Raw genomic sequence first — 22,584 nt, 5'->3', positions numbered from 1 at the left:
TTTTGGCCTGGACGTTAGTCGTCCGTTTCAAAACCGCATGTGGACAATTGAAGAACAACTGCGTTGGAATAAAAATGTCAATTATCAAATGTAGAGTGCGGTCTTGCAAACGCATGATTGAAGTTATGCCCAAACGTCTAATTTGAAACTTAGTAACTATGTGGTAACTACTCAATTCTTCAAGTAGTGTCCTTCTCAAGGGTAAAATCCATCCAAATCCAAAGTTTTACCTACACAATTAAACAGCTTCAATGCGTGAAAACCTGAAATTTCGCTCGTGCCCTTTTAAATAATACATACCTCTACCTACCTACGTCCAATAATATCCACTGCCTTTTTATATTCCTATTGAGACGCCCATACTTTTAACCTCTTCATATTCCTTTGAGAAGCCACTTATTTATCTTACTTTCCGTAATATGCTACGAGATTCGGATACAATATCCATTTTGAGGATACAGTCGCTGGATTCCATTTCACAATCGACTTACAACGATCCGTCTTTGAAGTAATATGAAATAAGATATTTTTTCAGATCTAATCTAGATTCTTTTGGAATACTGATTAGGTTCGAGACCTACTTATTTTCGTGTTCATTTAACGATGGAAAAACTATTTTTTTAAACATTACAATTATTTTCAAAAGAGCGTTACTACGCCAGGTTCTATTTTGCTGACATGATTATGATCTTATCTCCACCTCAAACTTGTCATGCATGAAAAAAGTACCAGGGCGTAATAACAGTGCGAGTATCGTTCTATTTCAGACGAGGGCGTGGGACAGGCCGAGCCGTGCCGTCTGCTAACTACGCCAATGAAGTCAACGAACCGCTTCGCGTTCATGTTTGCCTGGTACTGCGCATGGTAAAATACTAACAAGAATAAAAAGAAAAATTAGTGTCTAAAAAAGGTTTTATAACTTAGGTGCGAAAAAGGGAACTTGGCAATATTTTTTATAGCCCGACCAGGAACATAAAAACCCTCGCCATGTTGCGGAAAACTAATGGTACTAATTTCTTTTAATGGGAACAGTAACTGAAAACTTCATTGACATGTCACCTTGCATGTCAATCTATTGCTGTCAAAGTGTAAACAAACTTTATTTTAAATGTGCGCAATTGATTTTGTAAATTAAATTGCTAAAATCTTTTCATAGTCGTGTAAGAAAAGTGGTTCACAATGTGTTAAAGTATTTGTTGAAGAGAAATACTAAGGCTTCGGACAATATTTTCATTGAATAATGTTTCCGACAAAGGTTGTCAAATTGACTGACATGTTTATCGTATAGTACAGTCCACTATGAAAATTAGCTGTGGTTTGTTTCGACCACCTATTTTAAAGTTTTTTGTCACTTTCTAAGTGTTGAATTTTATGGAATTGGGAAAGAAGTACCGAGTTTGAAGCGTTCATGAGCAGACATTGCAGTTGAATATTCAAGTTCTGAATTTGATTATTGATGAATATAATAAAATAAATCCTACTAGCTTGATTGACGGTTTCATTTAATTTATTTAAACCAGGCTTCCTATAATAATATTTTTTCGTTAATTTATGAAAATATCAAATTAGCCCGTAATCCTGAATCCTGATACATAAAGTTATTTATTAGCCTATTAATTTAACACAGGTACGACTGTACTCAGTGTTGCACTATCAAATGCAATTGATGCGCCTCTATGCCAGGGTTTTTATGTTCCTGGTCAGGCTATAACCCACTTATAGCCTGACCAGGAACATAAAAACCCTCGCCATGTTGCGGAAAATTAATGGTACTAATTTCTTTTAATGGCAACAGTAACTGAAAACTTCATTGACATGTCACCTTGCATGTCAGTCTATTGCTGTCAAAGTGTAAACAAACTTTATTTTAAATGTGCGCAATTGATTTTGTGAATTAAATTGCTAAAATCTTTTTATAGTCGTGAAAAAAAAGTGGTTCACAATGTGTTAAAGTATTTGTCGAAGAGAAATACTAAGGGTTCGGACAATATTTTCATTGAATAATGTTTCCGACAAATGTTGTCAAATTGACTGACATGTTTATCGTATTATACAGTCAACTATGAAAATTAGCTGTGGTTTGTTTCAACTACCTATTTTAAAATTTTTTGTCACTTTGAAAGTATTGAATTTTATGGAATTTGGAAATGAGTACCGAGTTTGAAGCGTTCATGAGCAGACATTGTAGTTGAATATTCAAGTTCAGAATTTGATTATTGATGAATAATAATAAAATCCTACTTGCTCGATTGATGGTTTCATTTAATTTATTTAAACCAGTTTACCTATAATATAATATTTTTTGTTAATTTATGAAAATATCAAATTAGCCTATAATCCTGAATCCTGATACATAAAGTTAGCCTATTTATTTAATACAGGTACGACTGTACCCAGTGTTGCACTATCAAATGCAATTGACGCGCCTCTATGCCAGGGTTTTTATGTTCCTGGTCAGGCTATATTTAGCGATAAAAGCAACTGGGTAATAAATAAATTAGAATCCATTTCCCATAACTTTATCTTTTACGTTTCAGGTAAGCCCATAAAACATGGCGCTATTGCTCTAGGGACGTAACGCAAGTGTTAAAGGTGGAAAAGTGAAAAATATCACGTCGAAATTCAAAACTATACTAATTTTCAAAGCTGCCGGAAAACTTTCAGGCAAAACTTACGATATAAAGTTGAAGTTACTTCAGTTTTATTCGTTTCATTTCTCTCAATTCTGGAAACAAAACTTCTCTCGATTACTGTACAAAAATGATACTAAAGTATGTATTTATACATTCCAATAACATTACAGAGAAGTTTATAATGAAAGCATGCAATGTTCGCTCGCTCTTTCATGTCGTAAGTGAATTTTTTCGTGCGAGGCAACACTCGAGAACATTTTCCCTTTGTGCGGTATTGTTCGTGGAATCTGCTCTTAGATGCATTAATGTTATCGTATTTCTTACAGGAACTTTTGTCGGGATAATGTACAACCTTTGCGGTAAACTTCAGAGGATATTGCGGGATGTATGAATAGAAATAATGTGAATACCTCTATGGAGGTTTTTATATGCATGAACGTACCTTGGCGCGTTATGATGTTGGGTAACAGATGAATATATTACAGGAAATATGAAGATGGCACTATAATGGCAAGATGAAGAAGAAATATGGCTGACCATTAATATTGCGTGCTTTCTCGGTAGTTACTTGACAGCAAATTGTTGATGTAAAAGGAAATATCTTCATAAATCTGATGTCAAAAACGTATTTATTTATGAAATATTAACTATAGTTATTTATTGTTATTCGGAAAACCACACGTTAAGTGTTTACATTCAGAATCTAGAAGTGATTTTTTCAAGAAGATGATTTCATATTTTTTTAGGTAATTGCTACAAAATGAGAAACTTTCCAAGGATGCTAACATATTTCAAGCTTATCATAAAAGTGCAACTTTCCTTGTTTAACCTAATTTTAATTATGTAAGCAAATGGTCCGCCATTTGCATTTTATTTGGTTAACTTTAACCACATTTTGTTCTGATCAGTAAGCGCAAAAATTTAAAATTCAAAAAACATTTTGCATCTTGATCTTGACTTTTGCTGTTTGATAAGTTTGAACAAAAGTTTGACTTTTTCTTTTATAATGGCGTCCATTGCGATGTCTGTGCCAGTGACAACTTGACATTATAATAAAAGAAGATCGGACACAGTGAATTGAAATACTTTTTGTGAGCTATTAAAACGCTGTTTCATAGAAAATTTACCATTTGACGTCCTCTTAGGTTTTGTTTTTCAGTATCAAAAGAAAATAAAAGAAATTGAGCCATATTTTTATACATAACTAGCTTTCCGCCCGCGGCTTCGCCGGCGTGGAATTTTGTCTGTCACAGAAAAACTTTATCGCGCGCGTCCCTGTTTCAAAAACCGGGATAAAAACTATCCTATGTTCTTTCCCGGGACTCAAACTATCTCTATGCCAAATTTCATCAAAATCGGTTGCGAGGTTTAAGCGGGAAAGCGTAACAAACAGACAGACAGACAGACAGACAGACAGACAGACAGACAGACAGACAGAGTTACTTTCGCATTTATAATATTAGTTGGGATGGGATTTAAAATCGGCGCTTTTATGAGTAGTTTGATGGAATTATTAATGAATAGTGTTGTCTATTTGGGCGGTTCATACTCGTAGAGGCATTTGTTAGTGGTTTCTTTTTTTGGTTCAATATAGGTTTTGGTTAAATGAAAGAGTGGAAGTATGAAACCCAACCAGTGAGGGTTGAGTAGTCCCGTAGAAAAGCTTTGGAATCCGCAACTAATTTAATCAGTACTATAAAGGATTTCAAAGTATTGATTTCCCTCTGCTACAAAGCAAAGAGATGACTGGAAAAGTATTATCTTTCTCTCTCATTTCTTTTTGTATTTTGTAGACAGCAGTTATGTATCTAGAAAACTGGACCGAAATTGAAAAAATTTACTCGACTTGGCGGTTGCACTACCGTGCCCCCAAATATTTTAGTTTTTCCTTGATTCATACACCAAACACAACTTATATTCCAAATTTGAAGCTTCTAGGTCTGCTAGAAGTGCCTTAGAATTTTGATGATCGGTGAGTCAGTCAGTGAGTCAGTGAGTGACAAAATTAAGTAACTTTGACCCGTTATAATTCTTAAACTACTGGTTCAAATTGAATGAAATTCAGATACTTTTCAACAAAGAGATAAGAACCCGCTACCAATCAGGCGATGTGGAAATCATTGGGGGAGGCCTATGTTCAGCAGTGGATGTCCTGTAGTTGAAATGATGATGATGAAGGATGAAGCCACATCAAGCTAAAAACTGTGGGGTCTTATGTAGCTATAATAGGTGCTATATTGCAACAAAAATTTAAGATCTGATGTGCTAACAATGTACGTCATGGGCAAATACATATAATCCCTGAAGTTAAGAGGTTGACCAAATACATAACATTTTTACATAATAATAATAGTCAGGGCTTGAATCTAAAGATACGCATTTACAGTTTCAAGTAAAATGGTAAATTCGCCACCCATCCTTTTAAATTCCTTGTCCAACATAGCTGGTACAGAGACAGACAAATATCCACACTGGTCACCGCCCATTAAGTGTCAATTAGATAGTTGAGGTAAGAAAGTAACTGAAAAAGAAAACTAACAAAAGAGATAATAAAGTACGGACAACGTCACATCAAACTAAACACTGTAGCATCTTGTGTCGTTATAAGTAGGTGCTTATAAGAATTGTCTAATTGACACCAAGGGCAAATATGATATTTGAAGGTAATAGGACCCAACTCAAGATAAAACTCTACTAAGGCTGAGTTGCACCTCTTACAACTTACAACAAACGTCAAAAATCTGTCAAACTCCGTACAAAAAACACTGGTTAGTTAAAGTTGCGGTTAAAGTAAGTTGGTGCTGCTCAGCTTTAAATTCGCTACCCATCCCTTTAAATTGGTTGTCCAATAAGAAGACAGACAAATATCCACACTGGTCACCGCCCATTAAGACTCAATTAGGAGCAAGAGCGCCCGCTGCGTCGTCACGACAAACGGGAGAAAAACTACAACGTTTATTACGGCGGAGAAATATCGCGCAGCTTTATTACTGCCAGGTGGCTCTCTATTCATAAATGGTTCAATGTTTTGTAAAGTAGTATGAGTTGTATCATCACCAGGCTTAATTAAATGCATTTTGTTGGTCGTAGTAATCGCCTATCAACAAATTAGGAATCAATTTTGAGGGTTACTTAGTCTCCTCCACTGCAGGATACTCTATTCTATATTATAGGTACTAGAGGTAAATGGAGGAAGGATTTCATTATATTTGTCTACCCATGCGTTTTTTCGTTTTCTGTGTTAGACCGATACCTTATTCAGTAAAAGCGCTTTTCAAAAACCTATGGAATTTTTTTGCAAATACATAAATTTGCAGAAAATAAAAGACGAAATAATACCTATTAACTTCTTTCTTTTTTATCTATCTGTGTGCTAAGTTTTTATTCCTCTAAATCTAAACCAATAGTGATGATTCCTTTAAACTTTACTAAAATCGGAGCTTCGATTAACAGACAACGGTACATCAGAGTGCTTTACATAATTATGAACAAAATAAATAGCTATGTATGTACTGTTGACTGTATGGAAACGCGAAAAACGTCGATAGTAAAGCGAAAACGAAGTTATCGTCCCAGCCACCGGCTCGGAAGCGATGCTGCGATGTCAATTGAATCGGACTGGGGCGGTCGCAGAAGGAAAACAGAACTTTTTATGCTCGACCTTTTTTGAATGTGGCAAAAATTTAAAATAAATGAGGTCTTCTGATTTTATTTTTGCTTTTTTTTATAATTGCATCGTGTGGTTTAATACATCTAGCCAGTATATCAAGAATTTGGAAGCGATGCTGCGATGTCAATTGAATCGGACTGGGCGATCACGGAAGGAAAACTGAACTTTTTATGTTCGACCTTTTTTCACTGCGGAGAAATCAAAAAGTAAAAAAATGAGTTTGTTCTGTTTTTTATTTTTGCTTTTTTAGGTAATGGCATCGTGTGGTTTGCATTTAGCCAGAGTGTCAAGCAATGCCGATTGACATCAATCGAAATTGATCTGTGGCGGTCACGGAAGGAAAACTGGGACTTTTGGTAAAAAATCATAGAGGAAAAATAAGGTTAGGTTTTGTTTTTAGTTTTTGCTCAGTTATCTTAGACTAGTTCTTTACTTTATTTTGTGGTTCATTTTAGTCTAAAAATTAATATTTAATTTAGTTAACTAACAGAATTATAATAAAATTACATAGTTTCGATTTGGTATTAGTATCATCAAGTTATTTTAACAATCATAGGGTTTCATAGCATTAAATTTCATCCCTTTACCTAGGGTCTACATTAAAAAAGCAAAATAAAGCCGGTACACGAAGGCAGGCAAGGCACTGCTCACACGCTCCACTAAACAATCCTGTTTGATCCGCGCTCATGCGTGCCGTGCGCGCGTACCTTTATGATGTTCTATATTTAAACTCTGTGGTTGTCCATTTTGTTATGTAAACTTTAGTAACTGGCCAGTGACCAGATTTTAGTTTTATGAATAACATGGCTGAGTTGCACCAACTTACTTTATCCGTAACTATAACAATGACCGCTGATTTTTGTATGGAGTTTGACATATTTTTGACGTTTGCTAAAGTCAATGTAAGATGGTGCAACTCAACCTAGATAATAATTTGTCTTTTGTTTTATTTTTTACTAGCTTTCCGCCCGCGGCTTCGCCCGCGTGGAATTTTGTCTGTCACAGAAAAACTTTATCGCGCGCGTCCCTGTTTCAAAAACCGGGATAAAAACTATCCTATGTTCTTTCCCGGGACTCAAACTATCTCTATGCCAAATTTCATCAAAATCGGTTGCGAGGTTTAAGCGGGAAAGCGTAACAGACAGACAGACAGACAGACAGACAGACAGACAGACAGAAAGACAGACAGACAGAGTTACTTTCGCATTTATAATATTAGTTGGGATTTTATTTTGTCTTATGGCTTCATTCTGCTTGCACATTCAACCAGTGTTAAATATGTCTTTTCGAATAAAATAATTATGTATTTTTTAATCGTTTTCTTTTTTATAGGCAACTAATCTTTTTAATTTTCTGCATTATAACAAAACCTCCCAGGCAGGGTAAAATTAAGCCTAGGCGCAGACCATCGATTTTCCGTCGGCCGATAGTTTAGTCGGGCAGTTGATCAGTATGGGCATGTATGGAAGTGCGCACATTACACCGATTTGATTTGGCCGATTCTTCATACAAATTAAAATCGGGCCCAACTATCTGCCAACTAAAAATCTGTGGTCTGTGCCTAGTCTAAGGGCAACTTTTGCCAAGTGAAAAACTAGAAGAACTTTGATATCGTATTTAGCAAAAGCAAAATCTTGATTATTATTCTAAATCCATATAATATACATATTTCAGTCTATCTTTCAACGGGTTTAAAGTTAATATACGGTCTCTTTAATGTCGTGGGCCGCAGGTGCTCTTCGCGCTGATATATCGACCGCCCTGCACTACTCCTGAAAGGGTTGATAGTGTTGTCCTAGTATCGGTTACAGATTTATCGACAATATTTAATTTTAAATTAAGGTCACTTGAAAAATCTTCGTGGAATATAAACAAATCGTACCTACACAAATCTACGTCATGGAAAATGTATAATGTATGATTCCTTCCTGTTCGATAGACCTGGGTGGTTGTATAGATTGTATCTAAGCTACGTCAACAATAGACTGTCATTAGCTGAGGGCCTAGTGTGAGTTTACTTACATCAAACGCGCACTAGTGAGCGCGTAAAAAAATCATTGAATGTATAACGGATTGTATAGAGCGCCCCTAGCGGAAACGTTAAGAACTAAAATTTTCATAAATTTTTTAACGCGCTCACTAGTGAGAACGTTTGATGTAAACTCACACCCACTGATAATAATATGATAGACGATTAAACGAGCAATATTGTCGCAGTCGAAGCAATTAATGGATCTGTTACAGTACCCTAGTATCTCAATGTTTACTTTAAAAAACCTAGCAGTCGGAATGCCCAGTTTTTGAAAAGGTGCCGTAAATTTGGAGTAACCCAATTAGGCTTTACACAACACAGGGCTTCATGAATACCTGTATACCGCCAGAACAAGTGTTTTCGTATTTTCGTGTTCTGAAAGCATTTCATTCAACTTTCAACGTTGGGGCTTTTATTTCAGTCTTAATTTTAGGTGCTCTTTTCATGCTTTTTTAGTTTGAAATGTGCAGGTTTGTGGTGTTTTGTAAATGTTAAATTACGTGACAAATAATGTTTTTACGGGTCACTAAGTTTTTATTGTGATCTTTAACTACGGTAAATAATAAAAAGAAAGTGTTGAAATGTTGTAGAGCGCCGTAATTTTGACCACCGCCTGGTCTGGTGGTGTGTGTACCAAAGTAGCTAAATCTCATTTTCAAACCCCTTTTTATTCGATCTTCGAAGTCTTGGAAAAAACATAAACCTAACCTAAAAGAATTTGAATTGTGTGGTGTTGGTGTATTACAGAGCACTTGACTTGAAATGCAGAAATAAATTTCCTCCAGACATAGAAAAAGGACAGTTGTTTGAAATAAAATAAAATTATTATGGTATTAAAATATTATGCACACGGTGTTTAGGTATAACTAGGTACTACTGAAATAACTTTATCGACAATTCGATAACTTAATGTTAAGTGCTAGGCACATCCCTATTAACGGTTATGGGTATTCCAAAAATAGCTGTTTTCAAAGGGTGTCGCCGATGTAATTACGCGGGAAAACTTCGCAGCCCGCATTATGCGGGATTAGCGGTAGGTAGCCGGACCGATTCCAATCAGTCCCTGGAGGATGAACGGTTCCTGGGATATTATTAAATTAGGTTAGTTGTGGTTTAATCCTTTTTCTATTTAAAATAGGAGATTGAAAGACACGTTTTTATCTTAACTTGTATCAGTATTTTAGAATTTTACCAAAATTCCCGTTAACCCCTCCAGTTAAATCCACGAAAGAAAGCTCAGGCTGCCTAGGCGGGTCAAAGTCAAAAGTCAAAATTTCTTTATGTGTTATACAGACTATTTAAATACTACATAATTATGTACTTACATATCGTCAAATATTTAGATCTTAAGGAGCTCTACATGATTGTCTCATAATTAAGGTTAGTCAGATCATGGGTTTTGATGAGTATGCAATTTCGTGCATTTCTTGAAAAAATATAAGTTCGTGATAGGAGTGGGTTTAAAATAATAGTCCAGAGATTAACGGAGATCCAACTGAAATTCTCAACTCAGAAGTTTTTGAAAAAGAAGCTTTGTATTATTAGTAGGTATCTCAAATCATTGACAGCATACTTAATTACTGACTCCAATGTCTCCAATATTACTCGTAACACAAGCATACGAGCACATAAATAGGTATTTAATTTTAGCTTACCATGAAGGGTTAACGGGACTTATTTAAAAAAAATATTTGTCTACGCACGGACATTGCCCGCGGGCGGCGTAACCGGAGGGCGGCGAGCGTTCGGCGAACGAACGAGCAATGTTCGGCTTGCGAGCGAACATCGACGAAGACGACGCTGACGCACTCTCTTCAATGACTTTGCACTAAACGGTCTCCTTATCATTGTAAGTTTCATACAGTCCACTCGTTATTTTTTCATTTATAAACTTCCACTACACATACTATCGAATCGAAGTACAGTCCTATCAACTTAAGCTGAGAATTGCATTTGTGTGAGTGATCGCCAAAAGTACCGTTAGTAAAACACATACAAATAAAATTAATGTTTTATTAAAAGGAAGTCTATAAAACACTTGCTACCAATTGGGCCGATGTAACGACACTTGACACATCCTTTTAAATAAATAAATAAATAAAAACAGGTCCTCGCTCAGCATATGCCAAGGCACGAAGTACCTCGACGCTGATATTCTGCGAGCACCGTTTATAGAGAGGGCGTCCAGCCAGCCTTATAAAATACAACAAAAAGACAAACTTTATAAAATTACAAAATAAAAACAGACTAAAAACTTTTCGTTCACACCTTTAAAATACGTATTCAATTTGCATAAAATTTCTTTCACTTGGCTGCTTAATGGATTTCGTACAGGAAATTCACTTACAGTAGGAGCCATTTCACTAATATTTGGAACACAATTACATAAAATTACACGTATCTGCTACCAGTACCGGGGGTGAAGTGAAGTATGTGAGCGACAAGGAAGCGGTGCGTGGCGGACGCGCCGCGCTTCAGGCCGCTTGCTATAATAAACTATGCGCGGGACGCGCCGCGCTTCAAGCCGATTGCCACTCTAAACTATCGGTGTGCACTCACACAAATGCAATTCTCAGCTTAAGTTGAGAGGACTGTAACAATATTCGACTAAGCCTAGGTGCAGACCACCGACTTTTAGTTGGCCGATAGTTGGGTCCGATTCTAATTTGTATGAAGAATCGGCCGATATAAAATCGGTGTAATATGCGCACTTTCATAAATGTCCATATTGATTACAGCCCGACCCAACTATTGACAAAAAGTCGGTGGTCTGCACCTAGACTAAACATAACGACTATCTATGACCTGAATGCCTATTAATAGATATTAATAACATGGCATGTAGGTTTGTTGTCGACACGAAAAGAAGAAGAATAACATGGCAAGGACCGCTTGATGCACTAATGGCGCAATCTCGTAAGCATCAAAGCGAGCCAGCTCATATCGCTCCGATAAATAAATTAATGCAAGCCAATCAGCGCACCCTGCTTCGTTATTGGATCGCTGCTGGCTGCAGGTAATTACTGGTAATCATATAGGGGTTAGGTACAGGCGACAGCACATATAATTCTAAAGATTTTGTTCGAAAATAAAAATTTTAGCGTTGAATTTTGAGAGCTGCATCTTAAACTTAATTATATAAATCCCGACTTAGGCAGTTCGATTCTAGTTATTTATAATTTCACACATTACTTAAATAAATAAAAACACAGAAATAGTACCTACAGGGTACATACTACTACAAAGTTTCATCATCATCATCATTTCAGCCACAGGACCTGCTGAACATAGTCTCCCCCAGTGATTTCCAAATTGCCCGGTTGGTAGCGGCCTGCATCCAGCGGTCCATCGTCTTCCTGCTACTGAGAGGAAACTACAAATTGCTGCTTTTGAAGTAAATAATGTAGACTCATTACTGAAATTAATAAAACAAACTGGTTGGTGGTAGGGCTTGTTCTAAGTCCGCCTGGATAGCTACCACCATCTTACCTAAGTCTGTCGCCATGACAACAATGTAAACAGCATTGTTGTGTTCCGGCAGTTAGAGGTAAGATAGCCAGTTTCTCCGTGATTGAGGATTCCGGGTGAAGCTCGCTTCCACCTTCGGCCTGATCATCACTTATCATCAGGTGAGATACAGGCCAAGAGCTTCCTCGTTGTGGATAAAAAAAAGCGAAAGAATACCGATCTGAAAAACCCCTACAGGTCCACCTAGATCTGATACATGATATTAAAATAGTATTCCACTGCATTGTTCATTATTGCATAACGCCATCCGGCTTATTGGCAATCAGCGGCTCGATTGATTCCGCATTGAAGCTCAGCACAATCGGTAATTAAACATGCCGGAGCTTACAAAGCGTTCATTTGGGATGAATTCTATGGGCCGAAGCTTTATGTTGGTTGGACAAAGTTTGCCAAAATATATACCTACTATCGAATGGGTTTTGCCGTGTCTTACTGTGTGAAAATCTGTTTTTTTTTTGTTTAAACTACTACGGCTTGGTTGCACCATCTTATTTTAACTTTGACAAACGTCAAAAATCTGTCAAGCTCCATACAAAAAGCACCGGTTATCATTATAGTTACGGTCAAAGTTAGGTGGTGCAATTCACCCCAAGACGTCTACTGACTGACAATGTCTCGCATTATGGACTGAAACTAATAAATGTTGGATAAAGTTTACCAAAATAACGGTTACTTCTCGCGGATTCGATCGCGTGGGTTTTTTGTTCAACTAGAAGAAGTCTACTGCTGAAAAAAATTTAATGCCCCTAACAAGGATTTATCTAAAATTCATGCGTCGCGTTTGTCTGTCTGTTAGCGATAAACTCAAAAGGTACTGAATATTTTCATGTGGTTTTCTTCAATAGATAGAGTGACTCTCGTTTTTAGAAGAAAAAAAAATTCCCGTTTTTTTTAAAGGGAGACGGGCGCGCCCTAACGTGTTTTTGTATTAAATCAGGAAAAACTAAGTATAGAGTGCCTAAATAAAATAAAGTAGGTACGGAACCCCTCCCATCCCAGTCCGACTCGCACTTCCCCAGTTTTTTGTTTAAAAAAATGCTTAAAATTAATGTAAGAACAGGCAGATTAGATGGTTTCCGTTCGCGGCCTCCACTAGGGCGAAGATAACGATGATAGATTACTTACGCGGTTTGACGGATCAACAAAATGGCGGGTGACGTTCGAGTATTTTGATAGAACACGCGTTTGAATATGTACAGTTGACAGCGTAGCTAGTAAATTACTTTCCTCAACTCATTTTGAACCCTATAACATAGAAAATATAAGGTTCAATGAAGAAGGGACGACAAGTTTATTTTTATTTCTTTTAATATTAATAAAATTATGGTCTACATTGACAAAATAGATTTAATGTGAGCAGTGCAACAAAGATAACAAATAATTTGCACTCCGATTGTAACTGAACACAGCAATATTAATATAAAAAAAAATATCTTAAAAAGGATTTTTTCCGTTCCATACATTAGCTGTTTGCGGTTTCTTCTCTCAATTCGCCACTGTGGTATCAAATGTCGTTAGTTGTAGCAAAAATGCAGTCCAATGTGCCGTGGACTGTACACAATTTATAAATGAGTCTGCGTTTGTTCCTGTCTAAACTCGGTCGCAGTTCTTCCTGATACAAAGCTGTAGCTCTGTTTCTAGGAAATTACCTTCGTTGGAACGTTGGAACTTGGAGTAATACAGGGTGCCTACCATGAGTTTACGTTAGGTGTGCTCGCTAGCGACTGCGTAAAAAAATGACATTTAAATGTATGACATATTGTGCAGCGCCCCTAGTGGCTACTTTCAAGAAATAAAATCTTCATAGAATTTTTTGACGTATTCGCTAGCGAGCTCACCTAACGTAAACTCATGGTAGGCACACAGATCACAGCTTGCACTATTGTTGAAGAAAAGCAGCCATTTTGCGATGCCATTAAAAGTTGTTTGAAAAATTGCACTTTAATCCATGTTGCACTATGTTCTAAGTAGTTTTTGCTGAAAAGCTGCAATCGTTTTTATTTGATTTTGATGATAATAATAAAGTTCTAAAACTATTGGAGTTTTTTTAGGCCAACTTGCTTTTGTTCGATTCTTAGTATTGTTTTATTTACAGACATAAGAGCCACTTTACATGGTAAGAAATATTTTTTCACCTTTCTATGGAAATTATTGCGTTAATTTCATTGGAATGGTAAAATAATATGGGTAAAGCTAGTTTCTTTGTTATTGCAAGTTGTTCTCATTCATAAGTGCACATTTAAATATTTCTGCAATTACATTGCTTTCGTTCTTTAAACTAACAGTCGTGTAATTACCACCAAGTAACCTGAAAATACAAACAAACTTACAATGAATATACCTCGTTGAATTGTAACAAACAGAGCTACTAAATTTGAATAAATGACCGTGGAAGTACCAGGAGAGCAGAACGGAAGAATAGATTAACTTTAGCCAGTGCTCGGAGCTCTCTTGAATTTATTCTGTGGATGCTAATGAGCTGTACAAGCTCTCGTGAGCTATGTTCCCCTGGTACACCTGGATAATTGTCATACTAATTAAAGTTTCATTTTACCTTATCGCCCGTATTCACAAACATTACTATGAGGTCTCACAGTGCGCGTGGACGCACAGGGTCACAGCTCTATTCAACGTTGTGCGTTCGATTTGCTCCTTCACTTAAACAAGCATCGTTTGTGAATACGGTCGTTGAAAATTCCCTGAAGAAGGTAGTTCTAAGATAAAATAAATAATTTACGACTAATTAAACTAGTAGTACTAAGTAGTCTAACATAAAAAATAGGACTAGGCAGTAGGCAGTTGAATTAGGCATAATAGGCATTTAGAATCTTGTTCGATTTCCTCGATTATCACTACATAATCACTACATATTATAAAACAAAGTCGTTTTCTGCTGTCTGTCCCTATGTATGCTTAGATCTTTAAAATTACGCAACGGATTTTGATGCGGGTTTTTTTATAAATAGAGTGATTCTAGAGGAAGGTTTTTAAGTATACATTGTACCTGTACGAAGCAGGGGCGGGTCGCTAGTAATAACTAATCATAATTTAATTGAATGGCAATGATAGTAACGTGACTAAACACAAAATATTACAATACCAATTGTTTTTGCACGTTAAATCTTGATAGAGTCACAAACTTATAAAATCTGAGTTCAAGACAACCTTTACTTAGTACCCACTATGGGTATCATTTTAACCTAATATCAAGTACTATCTTGTCCCATAAAAGTGAAAAAGTGTAAAATATTTTTTACCCTCACACCCTCATTTGACATTTATATCGATAACTTTATCGATAAGGGAAATGGCCGTTATTTTTTGTTTACTCAATACAAAAGGCGTGCAGATGCTTTCGACAGCTTGGAAATATTGCCTACCCTAATATTTTGTACAACGAGGCCATAACTTATTTTTGCCGTTAAAACGTTTTGATGAGAAGGCTATTGGGAATTCGATAGTTTACACCACTAAATACTAATTTTAAAATACTTCATTCATTAGGCATGATATCCAGTTATTTGCAGAAACTTTTTTTTGCAGGTTTAGTAGGTAGTATACGTGTGAAAATATTAACGTGCTCGGAACACTGCACCCGGAAAAACCGAACCGCTCGAATTTCACACGACACAGTCCAGTTTTGCGAGAACCGGGCGAAACCACGGGCAAAAGTTACTATAGTATATTTTTTTTTATGTGACAGGAGGCAAACGAGCAGACGGATCACCTGATGGTAAGTGATTACCGTCGCCCATAGACACCCGCAGTCTCAGGGCCGTTACAGGTGCGTTGCCGGCCTTTTAATACCTTGTCTCGGTGAATAAATGATCGTTTTAATCTTTTAATCGAGTTGATACGGTTACGATCCCTTTCCGTGTTGATAAGTGTACGTCCTTAAGACGACGTACAGCCGCAACGCAAGTTATTCTTTGCCACTAACTGCTTATTACCAAAAAATGAAGCTGGGCTGAATGAATGGGTGAAGCTTCAAGCTCGCTTCCACCTTCGGCCTGATCGTCACTTACCATCAGGTGAGATACAGCCCAAGAGCTTCCTCGTTGTGGATAAAAAAAACCAAACTCAAAGAGCATGACTGTTGTTTTTCCTTGGAGCACGGAAGTCGTGCGGCTGACAGCCGACCCGATCTGCCAAATTGCCCGCCGTCAGTACACTGGGAAAAATGGTGAAAGGGATGTTTGTTTGCTGAAAACACTTCAGAAGCTAATAGCATGGCTCATAATATTTAGGGTTTCGCAGTATAGAACCTTTATAATTGAGTCACGTTTCCCTCTGGTTGTAAAATGAGAAGCTGTGCTTTTTTTTTAAATCTGACTTATTTTTTCAATATTAAGTCACGTCTTTGAAGTTTTAAATAAAATAATATTATTTAAGGTCTTTGAAATTTTTGATTTGAACCCCTTTCAATGAACGTGAAATAGAGTTTAAAAGTGCCCCATAAGGGCTACCTTTTCTTTTTTTATTATTTTCTATTGACGTTCATAAGTGCCACTTGTGGTCTAAACTGAATAAATATTTTTGATTTTGATTTTGATTTTGATTTTCAGGATATTCTATAATTGCTCACGTTAGCGGAATGAAAACTAATTATTATGCTCTTGGCAAAGAAATAAAGTGTTTTTGTATGGAACAACTGAACACACGTGGATGAAGACGCTGGCTTTTAGGCCTCAACCTCGAATTTGGCGGGCAGCGGCGCGGGAGCGGCGGCGGCGCGGGAGCGGCAGGATCTTATGCGTAAAATCAAATAGACCGCGACCGGTTCTCGAAAACAGCGGCGCGGGAGCGGGCAACGAGCGGGCAGCGGCGCGGGAGCGGGCAACGAGCGGGCAGCGCACTCCTTCTTTTGCCCACAATAAATCGAGCGTTAGGAATAAATTTGAATCGAAATAAAATTGTCGCCGTTGTTGCGAATAAAAACAAATATCTCGACAACACAACCCCGAACACAACACTTCGCTGCTAAAGCGCCGCGCGAGCTGCCCGCTTGTTTCGAGAACGGGTCTGCGTTGCCCGCCCCGCCGCCGCTCCCGCGCCGCTGCCCGCTAAATTCGAGGCTGAGGCCTTAGATTAAATAAACAAAAATCTCTATCGCAGTAATTCACAAACATTACTATGAGGTCTCACAGTGCGCGTGGACGCACAGAGTCACACACGAACCAATCACAGAGCTCTATTAAACGCTGTGCGTTCAATTTGCTGCTTCACTCGAGCAAGTATCGTTTGTGAATACGGGTGTAAGTCCCACTTCATTTAACCACCGAGGCGTCTGTCGCAATTACTCCTGATTACTCAAAGAGAATTCCACGTATTCCAAAACACAGACAGGTTGTGGAATATTCCATTTCCGTCGTATTTGCAGAACAAATAGGAAAAACAGGCGATTGTCGCGCATATAAAGTTTTCAAACGCCCGCTGTGTGCCGACCGTCTGGCTAATTAATAGGTAATGGAATGCCATTGTTTCTGGCACAGACCAGTTGGGGGCATAGAGTCTTCTGTTGTCGTAGAGCTTTTGGAAGTACTTACTGGTGCTTTCTAAAGTACTTACGGACATACCGAAATGACACCTTTTTGTAAACCTAAACGTATTGAAAGTTGCAAGAGTCCAATTTCTAAGTATTTATACATACACTAGATGGACCGATGAACTTGATGACGATGACCAATGAACAACTGCATCAGATTTGTCTTCGGTCTCCGCAAGTTTGACCACATCTCACCTTTTCGCTCGCAGCTTGGTTGGCTTCCTATCAGACAGCGTAGATATCTTCGTTCACTTTGTATGCTTCATTCAATTCTTTTCAATCCCGACTCTCCATCTTATTTAAAAGATAAATTTCAGTACCTCCACTCCACTCACAATAGAAATCTTCGCTCTAGTCAGTCTCTTCAGCTTGCCACCCCTCATCATAGCACTGGCTTCATGTCCAACTCTTTCTTAGTCTCCGCTGTACGGCTCTGGAACGGCCTTCCGGCCAAATTACGCAAACCTTCTTCCAAATTTACTTTCAAAAAGGCTCTGCGCAAACATTTCAAGGAATGACCTTTTTTTCTCCATTTTCTCGCTATCTCAGACATGAGTGATGTGTACATCTATAATATTATTATGTTTATGTATTTATGTGTATGTCTATTATATTTATTTGTATTATGTTATTTATTTTATGTAATCTTATGTAAGTAGGTTTATTATCAAAAATGTAAATTTTTTGCACCGCCTTACTCTTTCTGCATGACCCGTGGTTGACTGGCAGAGAATGCCATCCGGCATTAAGTCCGCCACAGTGCATTTGTTACTTTGTGTGCTGAAGTATAAATAAATAAATAAACTTCGTACCAACCGATACCTACAGCAACGCCACCTACTGGGTCCAATTTACGGCTTTTTATAATTTACAAGACGTGAATATAGAGGATTTGACCAAGACTCTCCCACCCGGAGGGTTGACATTGAATAGCGTGCGAACTTAATGCAATATGGCATTACCTTCCAGTGAACCTTAAAGCCAAACCAATTTATCCCCTTGACTAAAAACAATGTTAATTATTATAAACTCTGAGATCAATTACTATCAATTGCTATGAACCTATCTATATGTATGTACTAGCTGAAGAAATATGTAGAGGCGGCTTTTAGCTCAATAACTTGTCTGTGTACCACATTACACCGCCTCCATTTTGAAAATTTGACAAGCGGTATAACTAGATGAATTGCCTGCCAACTTTAATGGTCATTAATAAACTAAATTGATGTTTTGTCCGTTACAGTTATTGGTACGATAACCGCACCTATGTTTGTTCGTAGTGTAATGGGTGGAAAATTAATTTTAGAGGGTAATAACCAGTGTTTTACTATGCTCATTTTTGAAAAGAAACAACCATTGTAATGATGTTTTGCTGTTTAATTCAAATGGCAGGTAAAATGAACAAAGGAATTAGAATTAGAATATGATATGTAGTTCATATGAAGACAGGAATTTTTAAATTATTAATTAGTAGGTACATTACTTACGAATAAAGCTGGTACAGCCTCTTACTTCATGTCAAGTTTCACACTGTAGCATTTAATGTAATTTTATTAGATACGATTTTTCAACAAGGATATACGAGTATAGTAAAGACTGACGGAACTGTCTAGTTCAGATCAATGTAGTGGCCATAGAATTAAATAAATTAAGAGGAAACAAATCTATGAAAGCAAGTGAACTTTCATGAAAACCTCTCTTCCTGGAGTAGCTAATCGTAGCGCATAATTTTCATTCTTTTTTTCACCATAAAAAGAAATTTATTCCCATTCGTGTCCATACCTGTAAATATTCCTCGCTATAAATCTCCACCGCCATCTTGAAAGTGCATTTTCCCCGTATCTAGTGTGTAATATTCCGGCTGGCAACATTTGTCATCATTCCGCGCGAGTGGCAACACTAAGGCTGAGCACACACTTGTGGTGGGATCAAGTTTGTGCGTTAGAAAGATTTATTTTGGGCTTCGTAAGGCATTATATGGTGCGATAGAACCCGGTAAACGTTTATTAGCTCATAAAGGTTAGTAAAAGTAGACGTGATTTGAAATGACATAGTGATGAAGCGTGGATTAGTCTATCGTGCTATTTATACTTGCAATTTAGTACCTAGGTTATAGGTACTTTTATTAGATGATAGTAAGTGAGTTTTCATATCTATTAGAATAAGGAATAAATAAAAAAGTAAATGATATAATTTGCTATATCGGAACTTTTTGAAAGGTTTTTCAGTTACACAGTCATTGCGCCAGCTTTCAGAGCCTTCAACCTTTTTATGATTGCAAAATTGTTTTCTAACCAAGCTGCATTTATAACGGTCAACCGAAACATCACATCGTGTAGTCTCAGCTTTAGGGCACACTTACGGCTCTGTTTATGATAATATGTTATTATTAGTAAGTACTAAGTAGTTTATTCTTGTATGTCCGTTTTTCCTGCAAAATTCGTTAAAGACTAAGACCCGCATTCACAAACATTAATATGAGGTCTCAAAGTGCGCGTGGACGTACAGGGTCACACACGAAACAATCACAGAGCTCTATTCAACCGATTCTTCTATTCAATGTGTGCGTTCGATTTGTTGCTTCACTTAAGTAAGCATCGTTTGTGAATACGGATGTGCCTTATTCTCGAGCTTTTTATAGTACAATTTTTTTACGAAAAGTTTAGACTACCCACTAAAATTATGTAAAAGTTCATAAATTATTTACACTCATATTCAAAGACTGCTTAAGAAACTTTAGAAGCTGTAGAGTTATTGTTTAGTAATGACATTATAACTGTTCAGTGTCCACGAAAATCTTTGACTTTGTTATTTGACCCATAACTCTACTATTGTGTATTTTCCTTTATTATTCCTAAGTTCCATGTAATTAAAATACTGCTACAATGCAATGGCTGTAATATAAAATAATTTAAAAGCTTCCTTGAAAGGAATTCTTCGAGTTTCCCACCGTAAATTACACTTCAAAATTAATTTTCCAGACATTTTGTGCGCTTTTGCGGTAGGAGAAAGGTGAGAAAATATTGTAGGGAAGTACAAAGTTATTTTGCCGGAAAATTTATAGGTTATCGATATTTGCAGCGTGATAGGAAAATATCCTGTAAATGAAACGGGTTATTACAAACATCGACGGTAGTTTACCAAAATAAAACTCGACCCACCATTATGGTGGGTCGAGTTTTCGTGGATGAAACCCTAACGATTTGTAACGTTAGTCTATCGTGAATTACCAAGCCGTGAAGAATGATTCTTCCGCTAATGTTTGAGTGTTATCGGTACATGCTAAATCATCTATAAGTGCACACGCACACTACAATAATGACGCTCGGATTGCTCGGATCAAACTCCCCGCACCCCGCGCTTCCCTCGTAAAAAGATTGGTGGGCCGCGTCTTCGTGGATGAAACGATCTTAGATGCAGTTGCGGGTTTGATTCCCGCAAGCAGTGAGATGAGCACAATAGTTTCGATATTTAATAATATAGGTATTAACTATGATACAAACTTACCGAAGAGGCACGTGTCTTGGAAGATGTCTTTTACCTGTAAAATAAAGATTTATAACATCAATTTCAATGTAACATAATATTTATATTTTTTAATTTTACGATAATTAATTACTTAACTCATTGTTTTGATAAACGTATGTAGGCAGGTAATTATTATCAAAAACGAAGGCACATTTTATCAGTTGATTAAATAAATAAGACGAATTTATCTTCACTCAAGATTTTGCTGGTTTATTCATATATATTATAACTTGTAGACGCTTTGGAATTACTGTAAGTCTTCAAGTAGCTAAAATCATAATTAAATTAATAAATCTTACAACAAAGCATTTTACTGTAGGTAAGTAGAGTTGACCATACATCGTCATAATTATTATCACCTATCGCAACTACAGACGATGTCACAGTAAATCCTCCCACTAGGTGAACAGACGATCTGGCGGGAAGTGCCTGGATGCGGGCAGCGCAGGACCGATGGTTGTGGAAATCCTTGGGGGAGGCATTTGTTCAGCAGTGGACGTCATTTGGCTGAAACGAACGAGCGAAGTTTCACAGTGTTTATCTTAGGCTGAGTTGCATCATCTAAATTTAACACTAGAGTGCTCGCGCCCCTAAATACTCCTAGAGTGCTCGTGCGGGTGACATATGTCCCCCATTATGATATGGGTTTATTTTTGCTAATCTTATTTAATACAAGTAAAACAATTTATAATATTAAACATCAACTATATTTCTTACTAAATAATTTAAAAAAAGTGAGAAATTCTTTCATGAACTCTTATTATAAACCAAAAGAAATACTTCAATATTTTTCAAATATTTTAGAGTCGAAGAGACCAAAGTAGTTTAAATAGTCGTTTGACCCGTTATTTTGGCAAAAATATCACCTAATTAGAAAGTTAATCAATAGATTGATCTTATTCTGTGATATTTTGATCACAACTCGGGCACGATATTAATACGAATACGATAATGATTTGATGATCTGTAGGCCTAAGATGCGCGCCGCGATAAGCGGTTATCACGCCTTTTTATCGATTTTGCCCATACATTTTGACGTCGATAAAAGTTATCACGGTGCGCATCTTAGGCCTACTGGACAAAAACGCCTATTCCACTTGTTACATTTGCTTACGAGTGCTTCGATTTCTTGCTCTTGTGCAAAAAACACATCGTCCTTTGCCACAATACTGGCAAGCTTTGTGCTAGTTGGTGTTTTCGCAAGCCTAGAAGAATCCTGGTTTTTAATTTTATAGCCCTAGGTGAATTATTACTACATTGCATACAATCTAAAACAACTACTTTCTTGCATCAGTTTATGCTTATAAAACAATATAATTATTGTAGGTAAATGTTTAAAATTACATACATGAAAGACAAATAAATTACATATTATTATATCATATTAAATTGAAAGACCGGACATGATACGGTTGCTGATGGAAGCTAATAAAGGTTGGAAAATAACATCTTTTTAAAATTAGCAAAATCTAAAATCCATATGGGGATTCCTAATAAAACGCTTACTATCCGTAGTAAAGATAAAGTTTTTCTTTCTGCATAGATAAATTATTTGCTTTAATTATATGATTGACTTTCACTTAGTACCGTACTGCGTACCACATAAATATTATGAACATTAAACTACTATAATTAATAGTTTTTGATG

The 22,584-nt window shown here is 36.8% G+C and overlaps 1 protein-coding gene across 1 annotated transcript in view; it reads right to left on the bottom strand.

Moving 5' to 3' along the window:
- LOC114365343 (uncharacterized protein CG3556) overlaps nt 1-20,944 on the bottom strand; it is a 71,289-nt gene extending 50,345 nt beyond the window's left edge. The window contains exon 1 of the mRNA XM_028321877.1: nt 20,916-20,944. The gene's annotated coding sequence lies outside the window, so the exon portion shown is untranslated. The remainder of the gene's footprint in view (nt 1-20,915) is intronic.
- Between the last annotated feature and the right edge of the window lie 1,640 nt (nt 20,945-22,584).

The sequence above is a fragment of the Ostrinia furnacalis genome, unplaced genomic scaffold (assembly GCF_004193835.3).
Source record: "Ostrinia furnacalis isolate ACB-3 unplaced genomic scaffold, ASM419383v2 OfSCF7583, whole genome shotgun sequence".
Classification (NCBI taxonomy): Eukaryota; Metazoa; Arthropoda; class Insecta; order Lepidoptera; family Crambidae; genus Ostrinia; species Ostrinia furnacalis.
Note: the sequence above shows the minus strand (reverse complement) of the source record. Positions and strands in the feature narration are given on the sequence as shown.